Source organism: Lepus europaeus, chromosome 17, assembly GCF_033115175.1.
Source record: "Lepus europaeus isolate LE1 chromosome 17, mLepTim1.pri, whole genome shotgun sequence".
Lineage (NCBI taxonomy): Eukaryota > Metazoa > Chordata > Mammalia > Lagomorpha > Leporidae > Lepus > Lepus europaeus.
Window position 1 is genome coordinate 3,935,573 of NC_084843.1, and position 24,086 is coordinate 3,959,658.

Below are 24,086 nucleotides of genomic sequence, written 5' to 3' on the forward strand. Positions count from 1 at the left end.
GGGAGCACAGCATTTAACAGAAGGTAAAGGAAAGCACCGACCGCGCCAGAGAGAACACAGAGCAAAGGAAAAGGCGTCTCCCCCCACCCGACCCCGCTTTTTGAACAAGTGACCCTGTATCTTATGCAGCTGACCCTGTTCCCGTTACGTGCTGCTCCAGCCACTGTGGAGACGCGAAGGCGGACTCTGTACCCCGCCCACCCCCGCCCCCAGCTCCTCACTCACTCATTCCTGATATCTGCTAGGTGCTGGGCGAGCCCCGGGGACTCACAGGCAAGGCGTTGTTTGCTTGTCCGCCAGGAGCCGGCCAGGTGCCCCCACCTCCGCCTCACAGGCAGGCCTGGGAGCCAGACCTATTGTTCCTTGTCCCCCGAGCAGCCAACCCCATATAGAATTCATGGCTAAGGCAGAAAACAGGACAGAAAATGCGCATTTTCTGCAGCTGACCTGATGGCCATGCTCTGAACTTGACCATCCACGACTCAGCAGTATTTGTCTTGCCTTCTGCTGTGGGTCCCGGCCACAGGGACGCTCCGGGCCTGCCACTGGGTGCTCCGCCTTTCATGGAATCTGAGTTAGCATTTTAGGGACTGTTTTCTTCAATCCTCCAAGGACTTCCAGGTGGAGCTCTATGTTCTGTGACTTGTGGCAACTTCTGGTGTCTCCCAATATCCCAGGGACCCAGCGAGATGGACAACAGACGTGCTTTGTAAAATGTCAGAGCCAGCTGGAGTACAACTACTTAACGCTTTCACCTCCAAAGGGGTCGGTCCACTCCATCAAGGAATCAACACTCTCATTCTGACAGCATCACAAATGCCCGGGCACTGCACTTGTTCCGAGGGGCTAGCTTTTCCCATCAGACACCTGGGTTTCTACCGAAGTCCTTGGATTGCAGACTGGCACCTAGCTGGCTAGGGGGAGTACTTTCATTTCTTTTTTGAAAAGTCATTTTCATTTATTTATTTTTTATTTGAAAGGTGGAAAGACAGACAGGGAGACAGAGAGAGCTGTTCTATTCATCGGCTCACTCCCTAAATGCCTGCAAAAGCCAGGGGGCTGGGCCAGACCAGGAGTTCGGAACTCAATCCAGGTCTCCCAGCTTGCTGGCAGGGGCACAACTACTGGAGCCACAGCTGGCCTGGTCCCGGAAAAGCCCAGTGTTGCCCACGCTCCAGGGGCTCTGTGAGTGTGGCCAAGCAGCCTCCCTGATGCAGGCTGTCCTCTTCCCAGGGATGCTCGGCCGGAGGGGCCTCCTGCTGCGTGGAGCACAGATCCTCCACTGGCTGCTGCCCTGTGTAGCTGTCAGCATCCTCACCTGTAGCACAGACCTGCTGGTTATGTGCGAGGCCTGTTCTGTTTCTTCTTGGGCCCCTTGTTGGATGGGCAGAATTCCAGAGCCTTGGGGCCGGCCCTGTGGTGCAGTAGGTTAATCCTCTGCCTGCAGCGCCCGCATCCCATATGGGAGTGTGAGTCTTGGCTGCTCCACTTCTGATCCAGCTCTCTGCTGTGGCCTGGGAAAGCAGCAGAAGATGGCCCAAGTGCTTGGGCCCCTGAACCCGTGCGGGAGACCCAGAGGAAGCTCCTGGCTCCTGGCTTCGGATCGGTGCAGCTCCGTCTGTTGTGGCCATCTGGGGAGTGAACCAGCAGGTAGAAGACCTTTCTCTCTGTCTCTCTCTCACTGTCTGTAACTCTACCTCTCAAATAAATAAATAAAATCTTAAAAAAAATTCCAGAGCCTTGCACAGGGGGCTCCTGGCCTTCTAGGGAGCTAAGGAGACCAAAGGTGCTGGCTTGATGGTGGCCACATGGCAGGTCAGCAGAGACGCAGCTCCTGCCCCTGCCAGGCCTGGCCCCTGCTCCTGACTGCTGTGTCACCACGAGCGAAGCCACTGCGTGTGCCACCTGCCCTCCCGTCTCCATGCAGCCTGCACCCACGCTGCCGCCTCTGCCGTTACACAGCAGCATTTGCCAGTCCCATGCTTCACCATCTTGTAGAATCCAGTGCTGGGGACCCAAGGTTCTGGGTGCGGGGGATGAGGGTTTTTTTATTTATTTTATTTATTTGAAAGAGTTAGAGAGAGAGAGAGAGAGAGGTCTTCCATCTGCTGGCTCACTACCAAAATGGCTGTAGGTGCAGGGGCCCAAGCACTTGCCCCACCCTCCATGCTTTCCTGGCACATTTGCAGGGAGTTGGATCAGAAGTGGAGCGGCTGGGACTCGATCGGGCACCCATATGTGGTGCTGGCATTGCAGGCAGTGGCTTAACCCGCTCGCTACACAACAGCACTGGCCCTGGGGTGGGAGTTGGCTTGGGGATGAATTTTGATGGCTTGTCCTGCAGGCTCTCACCAGGTGGGGGGTGTCACTAAAAAGCTGGGGTGACCCACATGATCCTTGGTCCATCCTGAGGGAGCAGGGATGAGGCCCAATGAGAAGAAACTGCTTGGCGGGAGCGGGGCCGAAGCCAGCAGCTGAGCCTCTCCGGGGGCTCAGGGGGCTCAGGGTCCTCAGGTACCACTGCCGCTAGGGGTGTGCACCCGAGCCCAGCTGGGCAGACCGTGGCTGCTGGAGCCCATGGAGCAGCCACGCCGCAGGAATCCAATGACATCCCCAGGCTCTCCATGCAGGAAACCTCCCAACACTGCTTCCCACACAGATGGGGTATGCATTAAGCCCCTCAAGAAATGTTTTCTAAAACCACACAATATTTTAGAAAACTGTTCTTGACTACTTGGGGAGACCGTCTCCTTTTGGAGAATATCAGAGCATCACAGTCACAAGAAAATGTAGCACTGCTGCTTCCCCTGCGCCCAGGGCAGGTGCACGCCTCCCCCAGCGCCGTTACACGGCTTTGTCTCAGCACCGCGGGGCCATGTTCCTCAGCCGAGATCAAAAATAATTTTTTAAAGGAAACATGACTTAATTCGCAGCTCAACAGGAGGAAAACATACAGCTATGGGTAGTGAATCACTCATTAAAAATTAAATCAGTCCGCCCACAACGGGAAACAGCATAACAGAATGTCGGTGTTGGCTTCAGATTGGAGGGAAGCCAAAGCTAGTTTTGAAAATCGTGATGCCCCTGGATTGGCTCTCGCTCCAATCTCGCGCGGCATCTCAGCGGCACACACGGTGCAGCCTGGCTTCAGCACAGAGCTCCCTGGGAGGAGAGCGGTGGCACTGGGGTTTCCATGGTTTCCCGTGAGTCTCGGGTTGGCCTTCCCAGTATGCCACAAACTCAGGTCGAGTAAACCGCCACACGGCCCCAGAACCACTTGTCAGAATGGATCTCGCAAGAGCAGGGAGACGTTTGCTTTACTCATCAGCTGCGTTTTAAAGTCCAAGCCCAATAAATAAATAAAATAAAATAAATAAAAAAATAAAATAAATAATAAAGTCCAAGCCCACACAGTCCCAGCTTCGACTTCCTGTATACAAGCAGTGATATGGAAAGAAACTGACTGCTTTTTCAAATGGAATTTTTCCATTCACAAAACCTGCCTTTCTGTGTTCCCACTTCGTTGGGAGGCCGCAAGGCAGCAAATGCAAACCAAGAGGGAAGAGCCTGCACCCCCGGCCTACAACTGGCTTTTCTAGGCCGAGACCCTGGAGCTGTCAACGTTGCACACAGTGTGCAGACCTCACATCGGAAGGCAGGGCACCAAGGCGACTGGCCAGAGACAGCGGCTGCAGCTGCTTTCTGGGGATTGCTGCTCTTAGCTCAGAGCCAGCATCGCCCTGGATTTACGTCTGCGAGACACCTCTGAGACATTCCACTCCACTCTATTTGTCAAAGAGTGTGTGACTCAGAATGCTGAAGTGACGAATCCAAGCCATTCAGTGTTCCGGAAAGAAACAACACCCAGCCTGTCCTCGTCCAGGCTCCTGTGCAAACAACATTTCTAACCAACCGGAGAACAGCCTCAAACATCAGGCCAACTAGCAGTGTTTCCTGAAACCACAACTCGCATCTAGCATCTACCGCTTCACACTGCAAGGCCTTGTGCAATTAGGAGGTTGCAGCACGGACCTGATAAAGGCTCAGTAAGCGGACAGACAAAGCCCCCGCCTTGCTGGAAGGAAACCTGGCGAGTGTGCCGAGAGAGATTAGAAAGCTGGATGTGGTCAGCAGATAACGCGGGGAAATCGCTGGGAACCCTGGCCAAGGGCAACTCAGGCGATCATAAAGTTGTTCCAACACATAATTACCTCGCAGCACATTATTCGCAGAACCCCCAGGATGTGTTCCTATTTGTCAAAGTCTCTGTCCCTGGTCCAACTGGAAAATGAAACTCTCCTAGTGCAAAATGCTTCCTGTTGGCAGGGCCAGCCCTCACCCCTGGTGTTGGAAGTGAGCTCTGTCTGGCCTTCAGTGGGAGGAAGAACTGGGGACACAGGCTTCCTTGTCGTGTCTGCAGCCCGCCTGCGTCTCTGCTTTCTCCCCTCCAGGCAGGGGTGAGGGTGCACCCCCAGCCTACCTCCAGACTGCTATGAATCCCCAGTGAGAAAAATTACACACGCTCTATATGCATGTGTTTTAAGTACAAGGCATTTATCTGGCAAAACAGGAAATACAGCAAGTCCTGTTTTTCCAAATAATAATTTCCACCAATAAGATGTTTAAAAATAACTCATTTCTCAGCATGGTACCATGGTGCGCACACACACACACACACACACTGCACTTGAATGTGAAATCCACACCACTTCCGAGAGCAGGTCAATCAGGACAGGGTTGTTTGGAATTAGTTAAATATCATCAACACTTTTTTAAAAGGTGTTGGAATTCAACCATTCACCACCATCAAACACCACACACTCTATTTTTGCCGTTTTGGTCATGTTTATTTTGGTGCAAAGCAAGGAGAAAAGCTACTCAGAGGATCCACTATGTGATGCATTTTTGCTCCGTGATCCCACAGAGATCCTTCTTTCTCTAAGATGTAAATATTTTACACCAAGCCATGCACCATCATAATACGCGGCTTGAACAAACTCCTTCACACCGGCCATCCACGAGCATTCGGCCACCTCACGCCCTGTAGCCCACAGTGCGATCCCCATGGGACGTCCCCATGGGGCAGATTGGAGAAATCTCTCTAAACCCCTCAGGCCCCAAAAGACTCATCAGTGTGAGCGATGCCACCCCTGCAGCTGACGATGACTTCTGTGTCTCCAGTGTGGACGGCGCAGCCAGGAAAACCTCCCCACAGATGGGGGCCGGGCCCCTGAGCCGAAGGCAAGCTGCCTGCAGGCCAGCCACTGCCCAGCTGCCAGGGACCTCCTCCCCGCCCCCCAGTGTGCTACTTGAACCACAGTGCCACTTCATCAAGCTGCTTGTTAAGGGAAACTAAAAGGGAAGTTTTTATGATAAAAACAGGAGCTGTCCCGTTGCCACGGGTGGAATCTTCAGGTGCCAGCCCAGCCAGCGCCCAGGTAAGAGTTAGAATTGTTCTAAAACCATGAAAAACCATGAACCTCGCCTTTGCTTCCTGACAGTCTAACAGCCCCACAGCCCCAGACAGACAACTCCCCCACCACGCCCCATGTGCTACTGGCCGCGCTGTGCTGGATCCACAGAGCCCCAGGTCTCCTGCACAGGGCCGGGCACTGTGGCTGAGGCAGCCTTCCCATCCATACCCTCTAACCCTCTTAACTACTTCAAAGAGGTCGGCAGATAACACAGGGAAACAGTTGGGGACCCTGGCCAAGATCAACTCAGGCGATTATAAAATTGCTCCAGAAATAGTTACCTAGCAGCAAACTGCCTGCAGAAGCCCAGGATACCTTAGAGTTTGATGCCTTAGAGCTTATGCGACAGCACACAAAACGTAAATCCAGAGCCACGAAGGGCCCCACTGAGCTCCCCGTTACCTCTTGTCCCCCGGGGGTGACGCTGGGGAGGCATCCCGGCCCCAGGGCAGCCATGTTTCCTATCAGCTGAGAGCGAGCAGCCAGAGCAGAATGTCCGGCAGCACTGGGTCTGCGCTGAGCCGGGAGTCAGGGCTTATAAGGGTTTCCTGGGAGCGGAAACTCTGAGAGCCAGGCCTGCCTTCGCTCCGTGACCAACACTCCTGGAGAGGGACTTCTGGGAAGAATGTCGAAGCTTTCCTGGGGAGGAACCTCACAATGGAAATAAACACGGATTCTCTGCCCGTCACTCTCGGACCAGAGCCTCTGCCCACCCCGGCCGGTCACTCGCTGCAGCCGACGGGAAAATCAGACAGGAAATCCAAGATGTTCCCAGTGTTGCTGAAGACCTGAGCACAGGGCCTCGGAGGGCACCGCAGCCTTGAGGCCTAGGAGGTTTTAACTTTTCCTGAGCTGCGCACTGCAGCTGCTGGCTTCCTCCCGTGACCGAGAGAGCCAGCGCCGAGCTCAGGGCCCTGCGCCTCCAGCAGAAACCACGCCGCCCGCCGCTGCGGCCCGCAGGCACGCGGACCAGGCCCTCAGACCCCATCCTGGTTCCCATTTCACACTTACGGTGGTTGCACAAACAACGTGAAGAAAGAAACTTGATTGCAAGAAGAAAAAATCACGTGTTAAAAATGCAAGAGGAAGACGCGCACGTGCGTAAGGAAGATCTAGCTAGTGAAGGAACGGCCCCAGTGAGGTTCAGGTTAAAATTCACCGCTGCCTAATGTTAGCGGTTTAATTTCGCTTTCTTTGCCTCTTTTGGTACTTCCAATATAAAGTGAAACATTTAAGTTACAGCACTGTTTCATTTTACTGACCAGTAATACCCCCAGGTATAACAATGTAAAACCTCACAAAGCCTGGAGAAAATATTTAAACTTTAATTTATGTCTTCCATAAGTTTTTACTACTGAAAACCCATTGCATTCAATATTATACAACGGAGACCCCCACAATGGCAGGAACTCTGTCCCTATTTGATCATTAATACGATCTGCAGTGTCACCCCCCAGCTGTAGTGTTAAATGCGAACACACACACACACACACAACAAAGGAAGAATGAGAATGAGTGGCTTTGCTGCAAAGATGCTTCCTAATCCCATTCAATAGGGGAAAAAAGTCATTTTCTTGAAAATCAAATATTAATGCAGAGTTTTCTATTAAATGTAAAATCAGGGATCACTGTTAGTAAAAGGAACTCGTTCTGATATTCCTCACCCATTGGCATACACATTGCACCCCGGTTAAATGACAGCGCTGACAACAAGAACAGCAGCGCTGGTACAGGTGGCAGGCAGTGCAGGCTCGCCGTGGGTCCCTGTAGGTAAGTGTCACAGTAATCCCAGGACGCACGGAGAGGCCAGAGGGAGGGCGGCTCGCGCAGGCCGGCAGGTTCCAGCAGCGTCTCCTGGGGTGCTCTACAGCAGCCCCCAGCCTCAGGAGCGTCCCTGCTCTGTGCAGCGTGGCCTATCTGCCTCATTCCTAGACCTGCAAGGGGGAAGTTAAGGTCCCTTCTCTGAACTGAGACGCTGAAGCTCTGGGACAAGCCGTAAAGACTAGCAGGGCCTCTGGCGCAGGCTGAGACCAGCTGGATGTCCTCCTCTGCGGCAGACCCCGCGTGAGAGCAGCAGTCAGGCAGTGGGAGGTGCAGGGCCGCACACCCAGGGGAGAGATGCCTGAGGCCACAGGGATTCCACGCAGGAACTCAGCAACCGCCTACAGCAGAGCCGTCCCTTCCTCCCGAAAGGAAGAGCCGGCAGGTGTGGCCTGGGGAGCTGTCCAAAGCTGCTTCAGCCTCCAGGTGCTCCCCGTGGAAGCAGGGAGGCAGAAGTCCACTCCTGGACCAGCGCGCATCACCTCTGGGCAGGATACGAATTGCTCCATCTCTCACTGTTTTCTAAAACATTGATTGATTGATTTTCACCCACTTAAAAGGCACAGAGAGAGAGAGAGAGGCTGAGATCTTCCATCTGTCCATCTGCTGGTTCATTCTTCTAATGCCTGCAATAGCCAAGGCTAGGCCAGGCTAAACCAGGAGACCGGAACTCCATTTGAGTCTCCCACACGGGTGGCAGGCACCCAAGTGCTTAGGCCATCATCTGCTGCCTCCAAGGACGGGAAGTAGAGGAGCCTGCTCTCCAACCGGTACTCTGGTACCGGGGGCAGGCATCCCCAGTCGGGGCTTAGCCACCTCGCTCCCTGGCTTGAACACCACGCTGGGGATGGAAGCATCCAGGAAGCACCTGAGCCAGGTCACTCCGTGGAGAGCTGCTGACTTGCTGACAGGTGGCGGGCAGACCTGCCAGGAAGTGAGGAATCCTGGTCCAGATGGAAGCAAGCCTGGTGTGCAGGGGCCAGCACTGAGCATGGAGCCAAGGGGGCAAAGGTCACATGCTCACAACCAATCACAATCTGTACCCTGTCCTTCGGAAGCAGATGAGTCTGTGGGGTCTGACCCTCACTCCAGCACAGCAGGCGCACAGAAAGCAGGTGCAGGGTTTGATCTGTTTTGATGCTTTTTGATGTTCAGTCTGCATTCAAAACGTCGGGAAGGAGCCACTACCACTCTCAGTGTTCCCAGGCAGTGAAGGGAGTACAGGCTTCTTGCGATTAAATCTCTCCCATAAACTCCTTTATAGCAACGATCTGCCTCTTTGCTAAGATTTCTTTTTTATTTGAGAGGGGGGCAGGGTGAGAGGAGAGAGAGAGGGAGAGATCTGGAACTCCATCCTGATCTGCCACATGGGTGTAGGGGCCCGAGCACCTGAGCCATCTTCTGCTGCTTTCCCAGGTGCATTAGCAGGGAGCTGGCTGGATCGGAAGTGGAGCATCCAGGACGCAAACTGGTGCCCCCTCTGTGGCGTGCTGACTTCTCAGTTGTCTTCAGCGCTCCTTCCCCAGAGAGGGGAGGTGCCTAGCACCAACAAGAATCTGCCCACACCAGGGGCAGCCACAGGTGGTGACACCCGGAAGGAATCATGGTACAAAGGGAGCGTGGTCTAAAAGAGGAGCCAGCCGGGGGAGACCAGACCCACTGACCTTAAATGAACTCCGGAACAAAGATAAACCTCTCACTCCAGAAACAGAGCCTCCCAACTGCCAGCACCCTGGGCTTCGACAAGGGCACAGGCCAGGGACACCTGCTGCTCCCCGCCCGCTCACAGCAGCCTCTGAAGACCCTCAGACCCCCTCCCAGCCTCCCCCCGCCCCGCTCTCTTCAAGAAACCTAACAGCACCGAGCTGACGTAGCAGAGATCACAAAGCACCTATGCTGTTTGAAGTTTTCTTTTTCTAAGGACATCAAAGCCAAGGAATTGTCCCGTTACCTAGACTCCAAAAGGCATAGAACTATGTGACACCGACACTCTGTTTACCGGAGCACAACACAGACAAGCGCCTGGCCAGTGTTTTCCCCACAGCAGGTCAACTTCAGAAGCAATGACCACCAACACGATCATGTTCAGTGCTGAACGTGCGGGGAGACGAGGCCCTTGGAACAGAGTGAGGAGTCGGCAACGGGGGAGCGTGGGGACGCTGGGCATCTCAGGCACCCAGCACTGAGCCAGGCCGCACCCCCTCCAGGTGAGGCAACCAGGAACATGGCGTGAGCCCGTTCACGCACGTTAAGGCATAACATCCAAACACCACGCTGACCACATGGCCTTCGGTCTCCAGAAAACCTCGCTTTTCTACTAGTAAAAGCCCACCCATTTCTGACAGCTAGCCACCCATCCGAGAAAACTTTTAAAAAGTTTTGTACTCACCAAGGGAAAGCGAAGGCTATAATCTGAAAGAGAAGACGAGAGAGAGAGGAGTCAGTTTGGGTTTACAGGGGGCAGCTGTTAATTGAGGCCACTTCAACCTGCCAGGCCCAGGCTGGAGCTGCCCCTCTTTGCTCTGTGGTTCGGGTCGTCTCGAGCCCCTGCTAGCGAGATGGTAAGTTCCTTTTGCTGCACCGGCTTTCAGCAGTGTCCTCCTGTGGGCTCTATCGGTGGGGAGGGCTGTCACTCGTTGGACCCCCTAGTGCCTGCCCCCCCAGGAGTCTCCGTCCGTCACAGGCCACCACGTTCTCCCCCAAACAGTCCCCTCCATCGTCATTCATGGAGAAACCCCTTAAGAACCTGGCTAGCTTGGGGAACACCTCCCCCGATCTCCATCAATCCTTATCCAGCTTGCTCATTCCCACTCATTTAGCCCCTGTGTTTTTTATATACCACCAAGTCCTTTCTATCCACCGTCAAGTTCAATGATTTTTAGCACATTCACAATGTTTGCAGCATCCTTGTAACCTGAGCACATTGTCATCGTCCAAAAAGAAGGCCGTGCCCACCATCCCACTGGCTCCCAGCCCCAGCCTCCCCCGTCCTGTGGCAACCACTCATCCACCTTCTGCCCCTGCACATCTGCCTGTCCCAGACATTTCAAACAAACGGCCTCTGACTCTGGGGCCTTGTGCAACTGCCTTCTCCCGCCTGGCATGTTGTTGAGGCCCGCGCATGCGGTGGCATGTGCTACCACTTCATTCCCTCGTGTGGTTGGCGGATACTCTATTGTGTGGGTGGACCACATACTGTGCACCATTCGTCTGCATTCATCTGGGTGCAGCTGCCATGTGCCTGTATGAGGCCAACACAGCTGCCTGATCCCTGGCTGTCAGGCCACCGTCTACTGCAGGTGGAGACCCAGCCCGGTGGCTCCTGCACACCCGCACAGCTAGGAATACAACCATGCTTCCATGGTCACTGTTTTTAAACAGCTAATGCAGTACATGGTGTTTGTCTACCAAAGTAGGCTAGATATTTTAAAGCAAATACAATGAAGACTCTGCATACACAATTATAACAAATGGTTGTCAATTTTTATTTTGCCATTCGTTAAAAGCTGAACTGTAAAGTATGTGTGCAGCCAAAGAGCAGAAGAAATGATGTGGTTCCTAAGGAATTTTAGATCTACTCGAACAAATCCATCACTAACAATATTCTTTATGTTTCCCCCTAGGACTGGGAACAAAGCAGGAGTATTTTCTCTTATCATATTTATGTCTTACTAGAAACCTTAACCAGTGCAATAAGGCAAGAAAAAGAAATCAATGACATAAGAATTGGAACAAAAAATAACAAAATTTCATTCTCAGATGACAGGCAGTGTACATAGAAAATACTGAAGAATCCCCAAGAGGGGCCGGCGCCGCGGCCTACCCGGTAAAGCCGCCGCCTGCAGTGCCGCCATCCCATATGGGTGCGAGTTTGACTCCCGGCTGCTCCACTTCCGACCCAGCTCTCTGCCGTGGCCTGGGAAAGCGGTAGAAGATGGCCCAAGTCCCTGGGCCTCTGAGCTCGCATGGGAGACCTGGAAGAAGCTCCTGGTTCCTGGCTTCAGATTGGCACAGCTCTGGCCATTGTGGCCAACTGGGGAGTGAACCATCGGATGGAAGACCTTTCTCTCTCTCTGCCTTTCCTTCTCTCTCTGTAACTCTGACTTTCAAATAAATAAATAAATCTTTTAAAAAAAAGAGTCCAGAAGAAAGCTCCCAAACCTAAGCTATGAGTTTAGGTGACAGGATACAGTGTTCACGTACAAAAATGAACAGCGCTTACATTCACGAACAATGAACAACTGGAAAAACAACGTGAAAGCCACTCTACGCCAGGCCACTGCGTCCACCTGGGCAGCTACGGAAAGCAGTTGGGAGACAACCTGGCGAGTCACATGAAGTCGGGGTGGGGAGGGTCCCCAACAGCAGGGCCCTGGTGGGTTGGGCGGGAGGTGGTCACCAGGTATCCCTGGGGTCTGTCGCTTTCTAGGCATAACTTTTATTCCTATTCCCAAGAAGGAGCAGGGAAGAACCTAGAAACAGCGACTTGTGGTGTTCACCGGGGACCAAGCGAGGGGAGAGCTGGGAGTGGCAGGAGTTGACAGAAAGCTCAAAGCCGTCTCCCGTGCAGCGCTGCTCGCTCAGTGTGACAAAGCCCAGTGCAGTGCGGAAGCTTCAGGAGCAGGGCTGCAGGCTGGGGTCCAGCCAGCCCACAGATGAGGAGGAACTCGGTGGGGCGGGGACCCGACCATGGCTGGCCAAACCTCACTCAAGCACCAATAATACTTCGGAATTAAACTCTGAACTTACTTTTGAGAACAAAGCAAGAATGCTCAGAACAGTGAGGCCAGCAAACACGATGCCTTGTATTGGTTTGTGGTTCGCACATCATAGCACAAAACCACAACTTTGCAGAATTAGAGCAAAACCAAAATATTCCCCCCAAGATAGGCCCCTGCCAGGAGAACGCTTCCTTCAGGCCAAGGCCCCGTGCAGGTGGCCGAAGCAGCGCTGAGCAAAACCTCTGAAAACAGGAACTGAAGAAGCTCGTGGAGAGATGGGGGTGGGGAAGGCTGGCTAGGACGGCAGATCCGGGAAGCAGGGCCACGGCGGCTCTTGTACAACATCCTTCCACAAGCCGGGGAGGTTCCTGGTCTTATCGGGGAGGGCCGCAGCCTCCCACAACGGGAAGGAGAAATGCCGGTGGCTCCTCGGGCCTGCTGTGGCGAGGTCTGCCCCACATCTCACCACTCTCCTGGGATCCAAAGGGAAGCCACGCCAAGGGTGAGGACACCGAGGTGTGGGGATCCCTCACCAGTGTCACAGGGCAGGGCAAGCTGGCGGAGCCCCTGTAACACCAACCCTGACCTCGGGAAAGCCGCCCCGCGTTGGTGCTATTGCTTGTGCATGTGGTGAGGCTGTGAGTCCTCAAAGCAGGCACTGTCTCCTTTCTTTATGTTCTTAGTGTCTGGGGATCGTCTACAGGCAGGGGAAGCCTGGCAAAGACACTCTGTCAAGGGTAGCAGTGAACCCGACGAAGCCTTAAAATCTCTTCCAGCCCCAGTGTTCTCTGCTCCAGAAAGATCTAGAAAGGTCCAGGCTGCCCACAGCCTCCTGGTGGGGAGAAGTGGGTCTCTGAAAGTGGACGGGATGGCAGAGGCCTGGACTAGCCTGGCCACAGGGCTGCAGCTTGGGCTCCCAGCTTCCAGGGAGGAAGCCCAGCAGGGCCCGGGGAGAGAGGCCGGGTGACCACATCGGAACGGGGGAAATCCACCCAGGCACGGGGAGGGCGGGCGAGGTCAGCTGTGAGTGCTCCTGCCGGAAGGGGCCTTGCTGCTGGGCTGGCCCTGACCGCTCACAAGATACGGAAAGTCCGAGCAAAGTTCCCGTGCATCCACACTTCGTGCGGAAGGAAACAAACTACGGCGTTTAGGAGCAGTCTGCTGAAACTGCTCCATGCAAGGCAAAAATTAAAAATATGTCTGAGACGGACAGAACCGGCCAGTCTTCCCAAACCCGGGAATAAAATATCTTTTATTCACACCCTTGGCCTAAAGCATCAGAAGCATGCGAGTGGGCGGCATTTCTGGGCCGGATGCTTTTGGCGTCTGTGGCTTCGCTTCCGAACGGGCGGCCATTTCTAAGAAACGCTTGGCTGCTCGCTGACATTTTATTTGGAAATTGTTTGCACACACATTTGTACATGTAAATGGATCTAAAATGTCAACTTTCATGAATTAAGAAGCAGGGGCACACAAAAGTCTGCTTCATGCCACTAAGTGCCACGCGCTGTGGCCACGCCTAGCAGCCTTGCTCCTCTGAGACACTGGGCAGACCTGGTCCTTGCTCACAGCCCTGGGTTGCAAAGATGGTCATTCGTCCTCAGAATGGGGCGGCACTCAGCACCCTGGCCATGGCCGTTCCCTTAGTCGGACTGGCCAGAGCCCAGGGCATGGAGTCAGGACGAGAGCCCAGAGCGGCCCTGGGGCTGGCCCTGCCCTCTGCCCGGCGACCCACTCTGCTTGCGGGGGTTTCCGAGAGGCGAGCTGCCGTCTCCTAGCACCCTGCTCACCTCCCAGGCAGAGGCAAAGCCGCTAATTTCTGCATTTTCTAACACATGAGAGTTCTGAGTGCTGGCTCAGGCAGAGAGGAGCAGCCCCTCTCTGAAATGAGCGAGTCTGGGAGAATCTGAACTCCGCGGAGCCCACAGCCTCAGGCCACCTCGGAAAAAGAGAGAAATCCCCAAACAATACTGTGAAGGCTAGAGAAAAGGTTCCATCTTCTCGTCAGCCACTCTGTCAGCCTGTGACAGACAGCGGGGCTCCACACCACGGGCAGCCTTTGGAGGGTGCACCAGGGCCAATCCCCAACACGAGCACGGCGGCACTTCTCCAGCGACTCCTCGGCTGTAGGTACAGACCAGGCACGCCCGCAAGCCGAGGGCCCTCTTCTGCAAGGGCAGGTGCCTGCCTTCTTCCTCCCTGCTGCCTGTGATGTCCGTGACCATCAGCATGGACTCTGGGAGCTTGGCCGTGTGCATCGGCGCTCCCCCCGCAGTCCCAGGGCCCTGTCCTGGCCCCAGAGGTGAGAGTGACAGCCGTGCCCACTTCCTGGTGCTGGGCACGCATGCTTCTCTCTGCAGCTCTTGGCCCGGGGCAGGCATCCACGACTGTCTGTAGTTGAATTTCTCAGCGACGGGAAGGAGCACCAGGGAGCACCAGGGAGCACCGTGACTCCAAGCCTGCTGTTGCCCAAAGGAGCACGCCGGCCACCCTTACTTTCCTGGTCCTTTTCTAAAATCCTCAAGGTTGGCACCACAGATGGGGTTTAATGAGCCCCAGTGGAGTCTGAAGGGGCCCAAACCACCCCTGAATAGCCCCGATGTCTCCACCGACGGGGACAATCGGAGAAGGCAGTAATACTAAGCCAGATGGGGGGGCGTGAAGACCCAGCCCAAAAGGCCTCCGTGATGGCCTGTGTCAGAGCCCGGATCACACTGTACCTGGCACTGTCTCCTTCTTGGGTGCACGGAGCTGGCCAGCAAGCATTCCTCAGGGACAGGGCCTGGTCCCTCCTCCCTCTCCCTCCCCCTCTCTCTGGGGCCATGACAGGTGCTCAGGTGGGGGCTGCGACACCAATGGTAGCTCAACACTCAACAGGAAACACGCAGGAAGCCCATCCATTTAAACTGCTGATTGCAGCTATATGTTACAGTGCTGGTCACCCTCAGTCCTGTGTGAATGGCAGAGGGACAGAGAAAATGTGCTGCGTCACGAGTGTCAGTGAGCGCGGTTTTACCCTGAAATAGCAGCTATCGCTAAGGAATAATGGAAATGGCATCTCTGCCGGTCGGACCGACGTGGGTAAGGAGAGCCCTGTGGGTCCACGGGCTGCTGGTGCAGTCACAGAGCTGGACGGTCCCAGGGAAGGGCCGCAGGACGCACAGAACCCACCGTGGGCCATGTCCTGGAGGTCCCTCACTCACTCAGAACTTCATCTCGCCATCCCCCAAACGTGCCACAGCTGTCCCCTGCGCCCCCTGCTGCCACCCACCACCCAAAGCTGCAGACTCCACTCAAATATCTTGCCCTGCCCCCAGGCTCCCCTGACGCCTGCTGCTCCTGGCCACCTCCTCTGTGTGTCTGTGTCCTCTTCCTCCAACATCTTCATAGCAACACTGGGTGGGAGGATAATGGACCGAGGCAAGTCCCAGCTGCCCTCCAACACAGGCTGACCGAACCCACGGCGCACAGGTGCCAAACGGTCACTGAAACGCGTCCACCACCCACCCTGCACTTTCTGAATGGAAGCCACGATCCCCCTTTGAACTCCTTTATCGTCTAAAAGGTCCTGCGTGCAACCCAACACCTCAGGAGCCGTAAGTGGAGAAGGAACAAACATGCTAAACCAACATTTACCATTCACTGGGCACCTACCCTGAGTAAGGGCTGCGCCGAGTGCCGGGAATTTAGAATTTACCAAAATCCCTGGACAGAACCTCAAGATCTTCACCCTGAAAGACTTCCAGAAGGAAGGCCTGTGAGCGGATCCCTGAAATGCCAGGGGCGAGCCCAGGCCACAGGAGGAAGCAGCAGCAGGGGACCTGGCTCGGGAGTCACTCCAGGCAGAACTCAGGGACAGGCCAGGCAGCCGGCAAGCTCACAGGGCGCCGAGGGAGGGGCAGATGCTGCCGGCCCCGCTGATCTGCCGCCCAGCGCTCTGTGGTTCCAGGAGCCCACTCTCAACCACAGCCTAAGGACAGTCAATGGACAGTGCTCTCTGCAAGCAACTCGTGAGTTTGAAGCACTCTGTTACAGAATATCACGGCGGCTGTTCCATCTGCACTATTGTTACTGTTCCTCTCATTGTGCTTAATTTATAAACCAAACATTCTCATGGGTTCAACATGTGTGTACAGGAGGAGATCCACACATACCCATATAGAGCGGTACACACCCCACGGAGAAGGGGGACCAGGGCAACTTGAAATCCTGACCTGGAGTCATCACTTACACTTCTTTTTTTAAGATTTTATTTATTTATTTGAGAGGTAGAATTACAGAGGGAGAGACAGAGAGAAAGATCTTCCATCCTCTGGTTCACCCCATAAATGGCTTCAACCCCCCCCCCCACCAGAGCTGTGTTGATCCGAAGCCAGGAGCTTCTTCCAGGTCTCCCACGTGGGTACAGGGGTCCAAGGACTTGGGCCATCTTCTACTGCTTCCCCAGGCCATAGCAGAGAGCTGGATGGGAAGAGGAGCAGCCGGGACTAGAACCAGTGCCCCTATAGGATGCTGGTGCTGCAGGTGGAGGCTTAGCCACTGCACCACAGTGCCGACCCCGTCATTTACACTTCTGAGCCTGGACTTCTTCATCTGCAAAGCAGGAGTAATATTTCCTCTGCTCAGCACATCATGATGGGGATCTGGAATAGGGGGTGCACAGGCCCTGGGGCTCTGCAAAGGTCCTTGGGCTGAAGCCCTGAGGGGCTGCAGAAGTCTAAGAGCTTCTGCTCTGGGCAGTGAGGTCACCATGGAGGCTGCAGAGCAGGCCAGGGGCAGGCTGGGCATGGCCCGTGGGTCCCTGGCCAACATGGAAGCCCCACAAGCAGCCTGGGTGAGGGAGAGAGGTGCACTTAGGGCGGGAGGGATGGAACTGGGGGGAGGCTAAAGATGGAGGAAGCAGAGACACAAGCCCTGGAGAAATGGGGAAAAGAATTCCTGGGGTCCTTGAACTTGGCTCTTGGCCTGGGAAGGTTTGCTGTTCACGAGGGTGGGTACCAATGGAAATGATGCGGGAGGCATCCCTCACGCACACGCCAGAGATGCTTCTGAGACAGACGATGCAGCAACACCCTAGGAGAAGGCAAAAACCATCCTGACAATCACAAACTCCTTTTCAGGAACACGGGACTCAGAGCAGAGATTTTAGCCACCAGGAAACTAGGTAAATGAAAGATCTGCCATCAGCTAGTTACTTGCCCAAGCACCCTCAACATTTTGGCTTGTGAATCCCCCCTTCCTCACCTAACTGGCTGGCCCGGCCCACGTAAGCCAGTTCATGAAGGAGACTCCGTTCAAATGCATGGAGAAGAGGCCAGCTGTCAATCAGGGCAGAGAGTGGAGGAAGCCATGAACATGAACTTGGCAGTGTTGCCGGGGAAGATCCAGGCATCCCCACTTGGTGCAGAGTCCACGATCACAGGTGGGCTCGGGGGACTCATGGAGCGTGGAGCAAGCCTCACTGCCGTCTCCAGGCTGGAGACAATGCATTGCCGAGGACAAGCTCCTACTTCCCCCCACCGCAGAGGTCTGTGAAATTGCAATGAGTCCCTCCTCCTCACAGAACACTGCAGTATTCATTTGGAAACAAAAACAGCCTTATAACCAAAATATGCTACGCGCATTCTGGAACAATCTTCTGCAACAAAAGTGCAATGTTTGGCGGGCGTTGTTTGTCTACCTATGACGGTCAGTGCTCCTCTCCTGCTGGGCAAGGCAGCACAGCCTCAAGTCTCAGGCAAAATCAGTCTCTTTCCAAGTCAAGGAATCACTCAAAATGGCTGCATCAACCTGCCGTGCTCTGCAGGCTGAGGGGTCCCAGGCCTTGGCATAAGTGCACAGCTGTTGCAGGCTGGGGGCCGAGTGGGGCTCACACACACACCAGCAGGGGCCCCAGGGCCTCCCCTGCCCCTGCACTGGCAGTGGTCTTCCCTGAAACCCACGGTTCTGGGGAGGGAGGAGGAAGCAGCGTGAGCCCTCGAGCCCGCACCCCGCCCGACACAGAGCGAGGCCGGGCAGCTTGGGCAGGTCCTGTGAGCCCTCTGAGCTTCGGGGGCCTCTGCACTGGAGGTCACTGACACCCACCCCCCACGGGGATGTGTCGTGGTGATCAGATGAGACCACACTGCCCAGAGTCTGGAGACTGAGGGTGAGCCCCGGGGAGAGGGAAAGACAACCCCAGCCCAGGGTAGAGCGGCACTGACTTGCTGCCATCAATCACCTCCCTCAGGACAAGCGACCCGCTGGGCAGCACGCCAGTCACCACGCACACAGGGTCCTGTTTCATCCTCCCGATGACCCCGTAGCCACACACAGGAGGCCACGTGGGCCAGCAAGAGGGTGAGGCAGGATCCAAAGGCAGCTCAGTCGGACTCCAGACCCCAGGCTCTGTGCCACGGGGCCAGAATGTCCCCAGCATTAGGAAAACCCCAGTCCTTTCTGTGAGCAGTCCTGACACAGGGTGCGTCCCGGCCAAGGACACTGCAATATGGCCAGCCCCAAATGCGTCTGAACTCCACAGGCAACTTCAACTAAAGGTCTCTGTCGGGCTGGTTGACAGAGCTCTGAGAAGACCACATGAGACTCATTGCTGCACCTGACGTTGCCAGTGGCCTCAGAGGGTGAGGGAAACCCCTCAGGGCCCCCAGCCATCAGCAGGAAACCCTGACCAGCAGGGCAAGCAGCCCACCCTCCTGGTCAGGATCTTTGGCCAACGGAGAGTTGGGAGTCTCATTCTACAGCGGCGAGATTCCAACAAACCCTCTCCATAAAACTTAACTGCAAGACACACACCTCAATAATCACCTTGGGAAGTCCAGTAGTCCGCTCTCCCCAAGCCCACCCCCTCCTCGACTGTGACTCTGTCTTCTGTGGTCAAAATATTAAGTGGGAAATTGTAGAAATGAAGGTAATTCTTGGGACCAGTGTTGTGGCACAGTGGGCTAAGCTGCAGCCTGCGACTCCAGAATCCCACGAGAGCTAGTTCGAGTTCTGGCTGCTCCACCGCTGATCTCTTGCTAATGTGCCTGGGAAAGCAGCAGAAGACGGCCTGAGTGTTTGGACCCCTGCCACCCACATGAGAGACATGGATGGAGTTCTTGCCTCCTGGCTTTGGCCTGGCCCAGTCCTGGCCATTACAACCAATTGGGGAGTGAACCAGCAGAGGCAAGATCTCTGTCTTTCCCTCTCTCTGTAACTCTGCCTTTCAAGTAAATAAATAACAAATTTTAAAATAATTCATAGGATTCACATTGTACAACCTTCTGGGTAGTGTGGTGAGCTCCCCAAGAGCCCAGCCCCACCCTGTCCAGGACACGAACCCGCTGTTTCTCCAGCGTCTCCACACTGTATACACCACCCACCCACCAGTCACGAAGCAGCCATATCGTTAGCAGATCGACTGTCACGGTACAACGGTGCTTGTGTTCAAGTGGTCCTGATTTTACTTAACAAGAGCTTTATTACAGCATGTGGCTACAATTGCTCTGTTACTGGTTACCTGGTTCATCTCTTACTGTGCTTGATTTATAAATTAAACTTCATCATAAGTATGAGTGCAGAGGAAAATGCAGAGTGTACATGGGGCTTTGCACTTTCCATGGTCTCAGGTACCCCCTGGGGGCCGTGGGGGCCAGGGGGTCTGGTTGCACAGAAATTCGCTGCCAGACAGGACAGGGCCACAGCAGGTGGCTCCTTACCCACGTGCTCCTTTGGAAACACAGAGCAGCATCCTGACAGCACAGCAGGAAGGGATCATCTCACTGACCCTAACCCCAGGGCAGGGGGCATGGGAGGGCACTCCCAGACTCATGGGGAAAGAAACTAGAACGGAGATCACAGGTCACAACTCCCCCCACCCTGTCCCCACTCAGTGTGAGCCCGACCTCACCCCAACTCGAGTCTCTTACTATCAGTCCATGTTCCCAACAGCTCCTGGCCACTGCATCTCGGGCTGGACTTCCTGTGGCTCCGGGGGTGCTTCTGTGGGCTGCATGTGGGAGTGGACCCTCTGTGCAAACGTGCCCACCCGTCTGTGAGTGTCTCACCCGCCTTGTGTGTACACTGCCAACAGACACACTCATGCGAATGGAGACGCTCTGTTCAGTACGACTCAGAGGCAAGCCCTCCACCTGTGACACGATGAAGGCCTTTGCCACTGTGAGTGGCCACTGGGCACCTGTGGATCCGACCACAGATGTGCAGCAGGTCAATGCCTCCAGTGGATTTTGCTACAGCAAATGATTCTAGTGAGGTCGACACTACCCAACAGTAGCCCCAGAGAAGTTCCACCTGCAGTGTATTTTGGGGCATGACTAATCATTCGAAACATTCATGATCCAAATGCGATGATCCTTCTCCCACAAATAATTCCTATGACACAAATAGAAACACTATCCGGAAAACAGTATCAGGTCATCGTCTTGGGAGCGCAGCCATGATGAAAACTCCAGTGTCCATCAGTAAATGCAGCTGCCGTAGGATGAACGAGAAGTGTCGAAGCTGTCACTTCCAGAGTTTGGAATAAGACTGGTGTAGTCAGTGGATAGGCATCACGGCACCTGTGGCTAGAACAGGTAGTCGGCTGAGCAGCAGGTGTTTATCCAGCGCCTAGGATGTCTGGGGCGTCTGATTAGGTCCTTCAGACTGCACAACAAAGTGCAAGAAATGGCATCAATGGCATTTGATGCCATTGGGGACAGGACACAAGGGAGGAGACACAGCTGGCCTCAAAGGACAGGAACCCAGGCCTGGGCAGGTAGACAGCAGGAGGAGATTCGAGGCTCGGAGCTCTGACCCCAGCAGTGTCTGCAAGTGCAGACCGTCCACCTGCAAAGCCGTGAGGACAGCAGTAAGAGCCCTTTCTGCCCTTGCGTGGTGACGGCTGCCTTCTGAGCCCCAGGGTGTTCTTGCTGCCAGCCAGCAGCTCCGTGCCAGGTCGCCGGAAGACAGCGTCCGGCTGGGCCCCAACACTGTGAGGTCGCCCTCCCGGCACTCTCTGCTCTGACAGCTGAAGTCCACATGCGTGTAGGCTAAAACACAGCCGAGCCTGGGGACCGCAGAGAACCCCTGGGGTACGACTATTCTTAATTGTTTAAAATTCATTTGAGAGGAAGGGGAGGAGAAAGACAAACAGAGAGATCTTTAAGACAGACAGAGCCCCCTTCTGCTGCCTCACTCCCAAACTCCCAGAATGCCCAGGACTCAGCCAGGGCCAGAGGCAGAAACTGAGCACTCACTCAGGTCTCCCACGTGGCGGCAGGGACCCCATTACGGAGCCATCACGCCGCCTCCCAGAGTCTGCATCGGCAGGAAGCTGGAGTCAGGAGCCAGAGCCAGGAACCGACCCCAGGCACGTTGGGACATGGGACAGGGGTATCCAAACCACTAGGCTAAGCACCCACTCCCCTTCAAGGAAAAGACAAAGACTTCACCCTGGATACGCTGGACATTTGGCTGAGGCCGCAAACGAATCCAGACCCCATCACTGCCCCACAGAGGCGGGGAAGGGGACTTCTCACCTCCCTAACGCTGGCCTTCCTGCAAGGTGCCTGGCTCCGGATGGATCCCCGAGGCCACAGCCCTGAGGGCAAAGTCAGTGACAGGGAGAACAGGGTCACCAAGCAGCGCTGGTTCCTGACCCAGCCAAGTCCACACTCGGAGTCCACACTACAGATGGGGGTGTCTACAGCAGCCAGGCCTCACTGAGCCACTCCCCATAGGTGCCGAGGACAGGAGAGTACAGCACACGCGTGTGATCTCCCCGATCCCCACGGCCGCTGCACACGCGTGTGATCTCCCCGATCCCCATGTCCACTGCACACGCGTGTGATATCCCCGATCCCCATGTCCACTGCATATGCGTGTGATCTCCCCGATCCCCACGGCCGCCACACACACGTGTGATCTCCCCGATCCCCATGGCCGCTGCACACGCGTGTGATCTCCCCAATCCCCATGTCCACTGCACACGCGTGTGATATCCCCGATCCCCATGTCCACTGCATATGCGTGTGATCTCCCCGATCCCCACGGCCGCCACACACACGTGTGATCTCCCCGATCCCCACGGCCGCTGCACACACGTGTGATCTCCCTGATCCCCATGTCCACTGCATACGTGTGTGATCTCCCCGATCCCCATGGCCGCCACACATGCGTGTGATCTCCCCGATCCCCACGGCCGCTGCACTCTCCGGGCCCCTCCCACCACAGCGTCCTGGTGCACAGTGAGCCCCATCCATGTTGCAGCTTTCCCATGAACATCTGAACACTACTCACGTGCATAGATTTCGAACTTTGCTGCATCAAAATACACTTATCTTGTAATTCCATTTTCCATGAACTTTTAAAAGATTTATTTGTTTTATTTGAAAGGCAGAGCGATGGGGGTTGGGGAAGACACACACACACACACACACACATGGAATGAGAGAGAAAGAGGGAGAGAATCTTCCATCTGCTGGTCCACTACCCAAGTGGCCACAACAGCTGGGCCGCACCAGGCAGAAGCCAGGGGCCTGGAACTCCCTCTAGGTCTCCTCATGGGTAGCAGGGGACCTTAGTACTTGGGACATCATTTGCTAAGTTCCCAGAGGAATCAGCAGGACACTGGTCAGAAGTGGAGTAGCCAGCGCTTAAACCCAATATGGAAACAAGCTTCCTGAGTGGCGGCTGAACCCCCTGGGCCACAATGCCCCGCCCTCCGTGGACTTCCCAAGAGTGTCTGGGAACAAGAAGCCTGAAAGAGATGGAGACACAGAGCGAAGCCGGGCTGCAGTCACGCAGGTCGTGCTCAGGTTGGTGTTGGCGCACCTGCGGCCAGCAGTGACACGAGGAGCTTTCCCCAACTCCGAAAAGCATTGACATTTCCTGAGAAACTGGGAGCATCCTTCTCACCAGACTGGGCCAGCGGGAGCCACTATGTTTTGCTTTTGCCTCCTGGACCAGGATGCTCAGGCCCAGCTCAGGCACACGGGCAATCACCTCTCATCCCCGGAGAGAGAGGAAGCCGGCCTCACCAAATGCTGCCGTGCAAGGCTTCACAAAACACTCGGTACAACCCTGGCTCCCCAGAGCAGAAGCCAGGGTTCACAGACGGTACGAACTTCATCACTGGGCTGCATACGGTGAGGACAGCAGCCGAAGCCAAACCCACCAGAGTTAGGAGCCACCCGTATACAATGCACGCTCCCACTGGCGGTGGGCTCAACCCTGTCTGGAGGGAGAGGACACCACTGGCCACGAAACACCGGCCTTCAGGATGGAGGTGGTGCAGCGTCCTGCCTTGGGCTCTGACGCAGGCCTCACCGATGGTCTCGATGGGGCCATGGCACCTGGGACTGGGAGGCAGTGGCCTCTGCTCACCGCCGACGCTCACTGGATGTCCGGCTCACGGGTGGCCACCACAGAGAGGACTTCTGAGTGTTGCGTGCCCTCCCCCAAACCCAACAGCTCCTTCCTGTCTTCAGTGTCGTAACTCGCTTACTCAAGCCCAGGGTGCAGAGAGCTCTGTGGTCACACAGAGCCCACAGTGCCCTGCAGAATTCACATGTGTCCACATGTGAAGGGAGGGAGGGGCAGGGTAGTGCTGTTCATGTCCTCCGAGGACTGGCGGCCAGGACGTCTCAGGTCTCCCCGTGGGCACATCCACACATCCCCAGGAGGATCTACTCCACGAAGTCAGAACAGTAATAACTGGGGGGGGGGGGGGGGTGAGCACTGGAACAGAAAGCGCTGTGGCAGCACCTGGCGGGTGGATGCTCCTTGCCCTGCAGAGAGGACGTGACTGAGTGTGCAGCCCTGGAGTTCAGAACCAAGTCATTCAGGCTCCTTACCAAGCTCTGTGACGCCTGGCACATAGCAGGTGCTCCATAAACATAACAATATGTTGACTTCACCTGCCATTCCATTCATGTAAAGTTCAAAAGCAGGCAAAACCGGTCTACAGTGTTGGAAGCGAAGCGGGGGTGTTGGAAGTGGGGGCCGTGGTTACCCCTGGAAGGGAGGGTTGCAGGGGGTGTGGGTTAGGGGAGCTGGATGTGCTATATTCCTGGTCACGCTGCTGGACCAC

At 55.3% G+C, this 24,086-nt stretch overlaps 1 protein-coding gene across 2 annotated transcripts in view; it reads right to left on the reverse strand.

The window, feature by feature from the left end:
• PTPRE (protein tyrosine phosphatase receptor type E) overlaps window positions 1-24,086 on the reverse strand; it is a 157,540-nt gene that overhangs the window by 84,797 nt on the left and 48,657 nt on the right. For both annotated transcript variants that reach the window (XM_062214506.1, XM_062214505.1), the window contains exon 2: window positions 9,685-9,707. The gene's annotated coding sequence lies outside the window, so the exon portion shown is untranslated. The remainder of the gene's footprint in view (window positions 1-9,684; window positions 9,708-24,086) is intronic.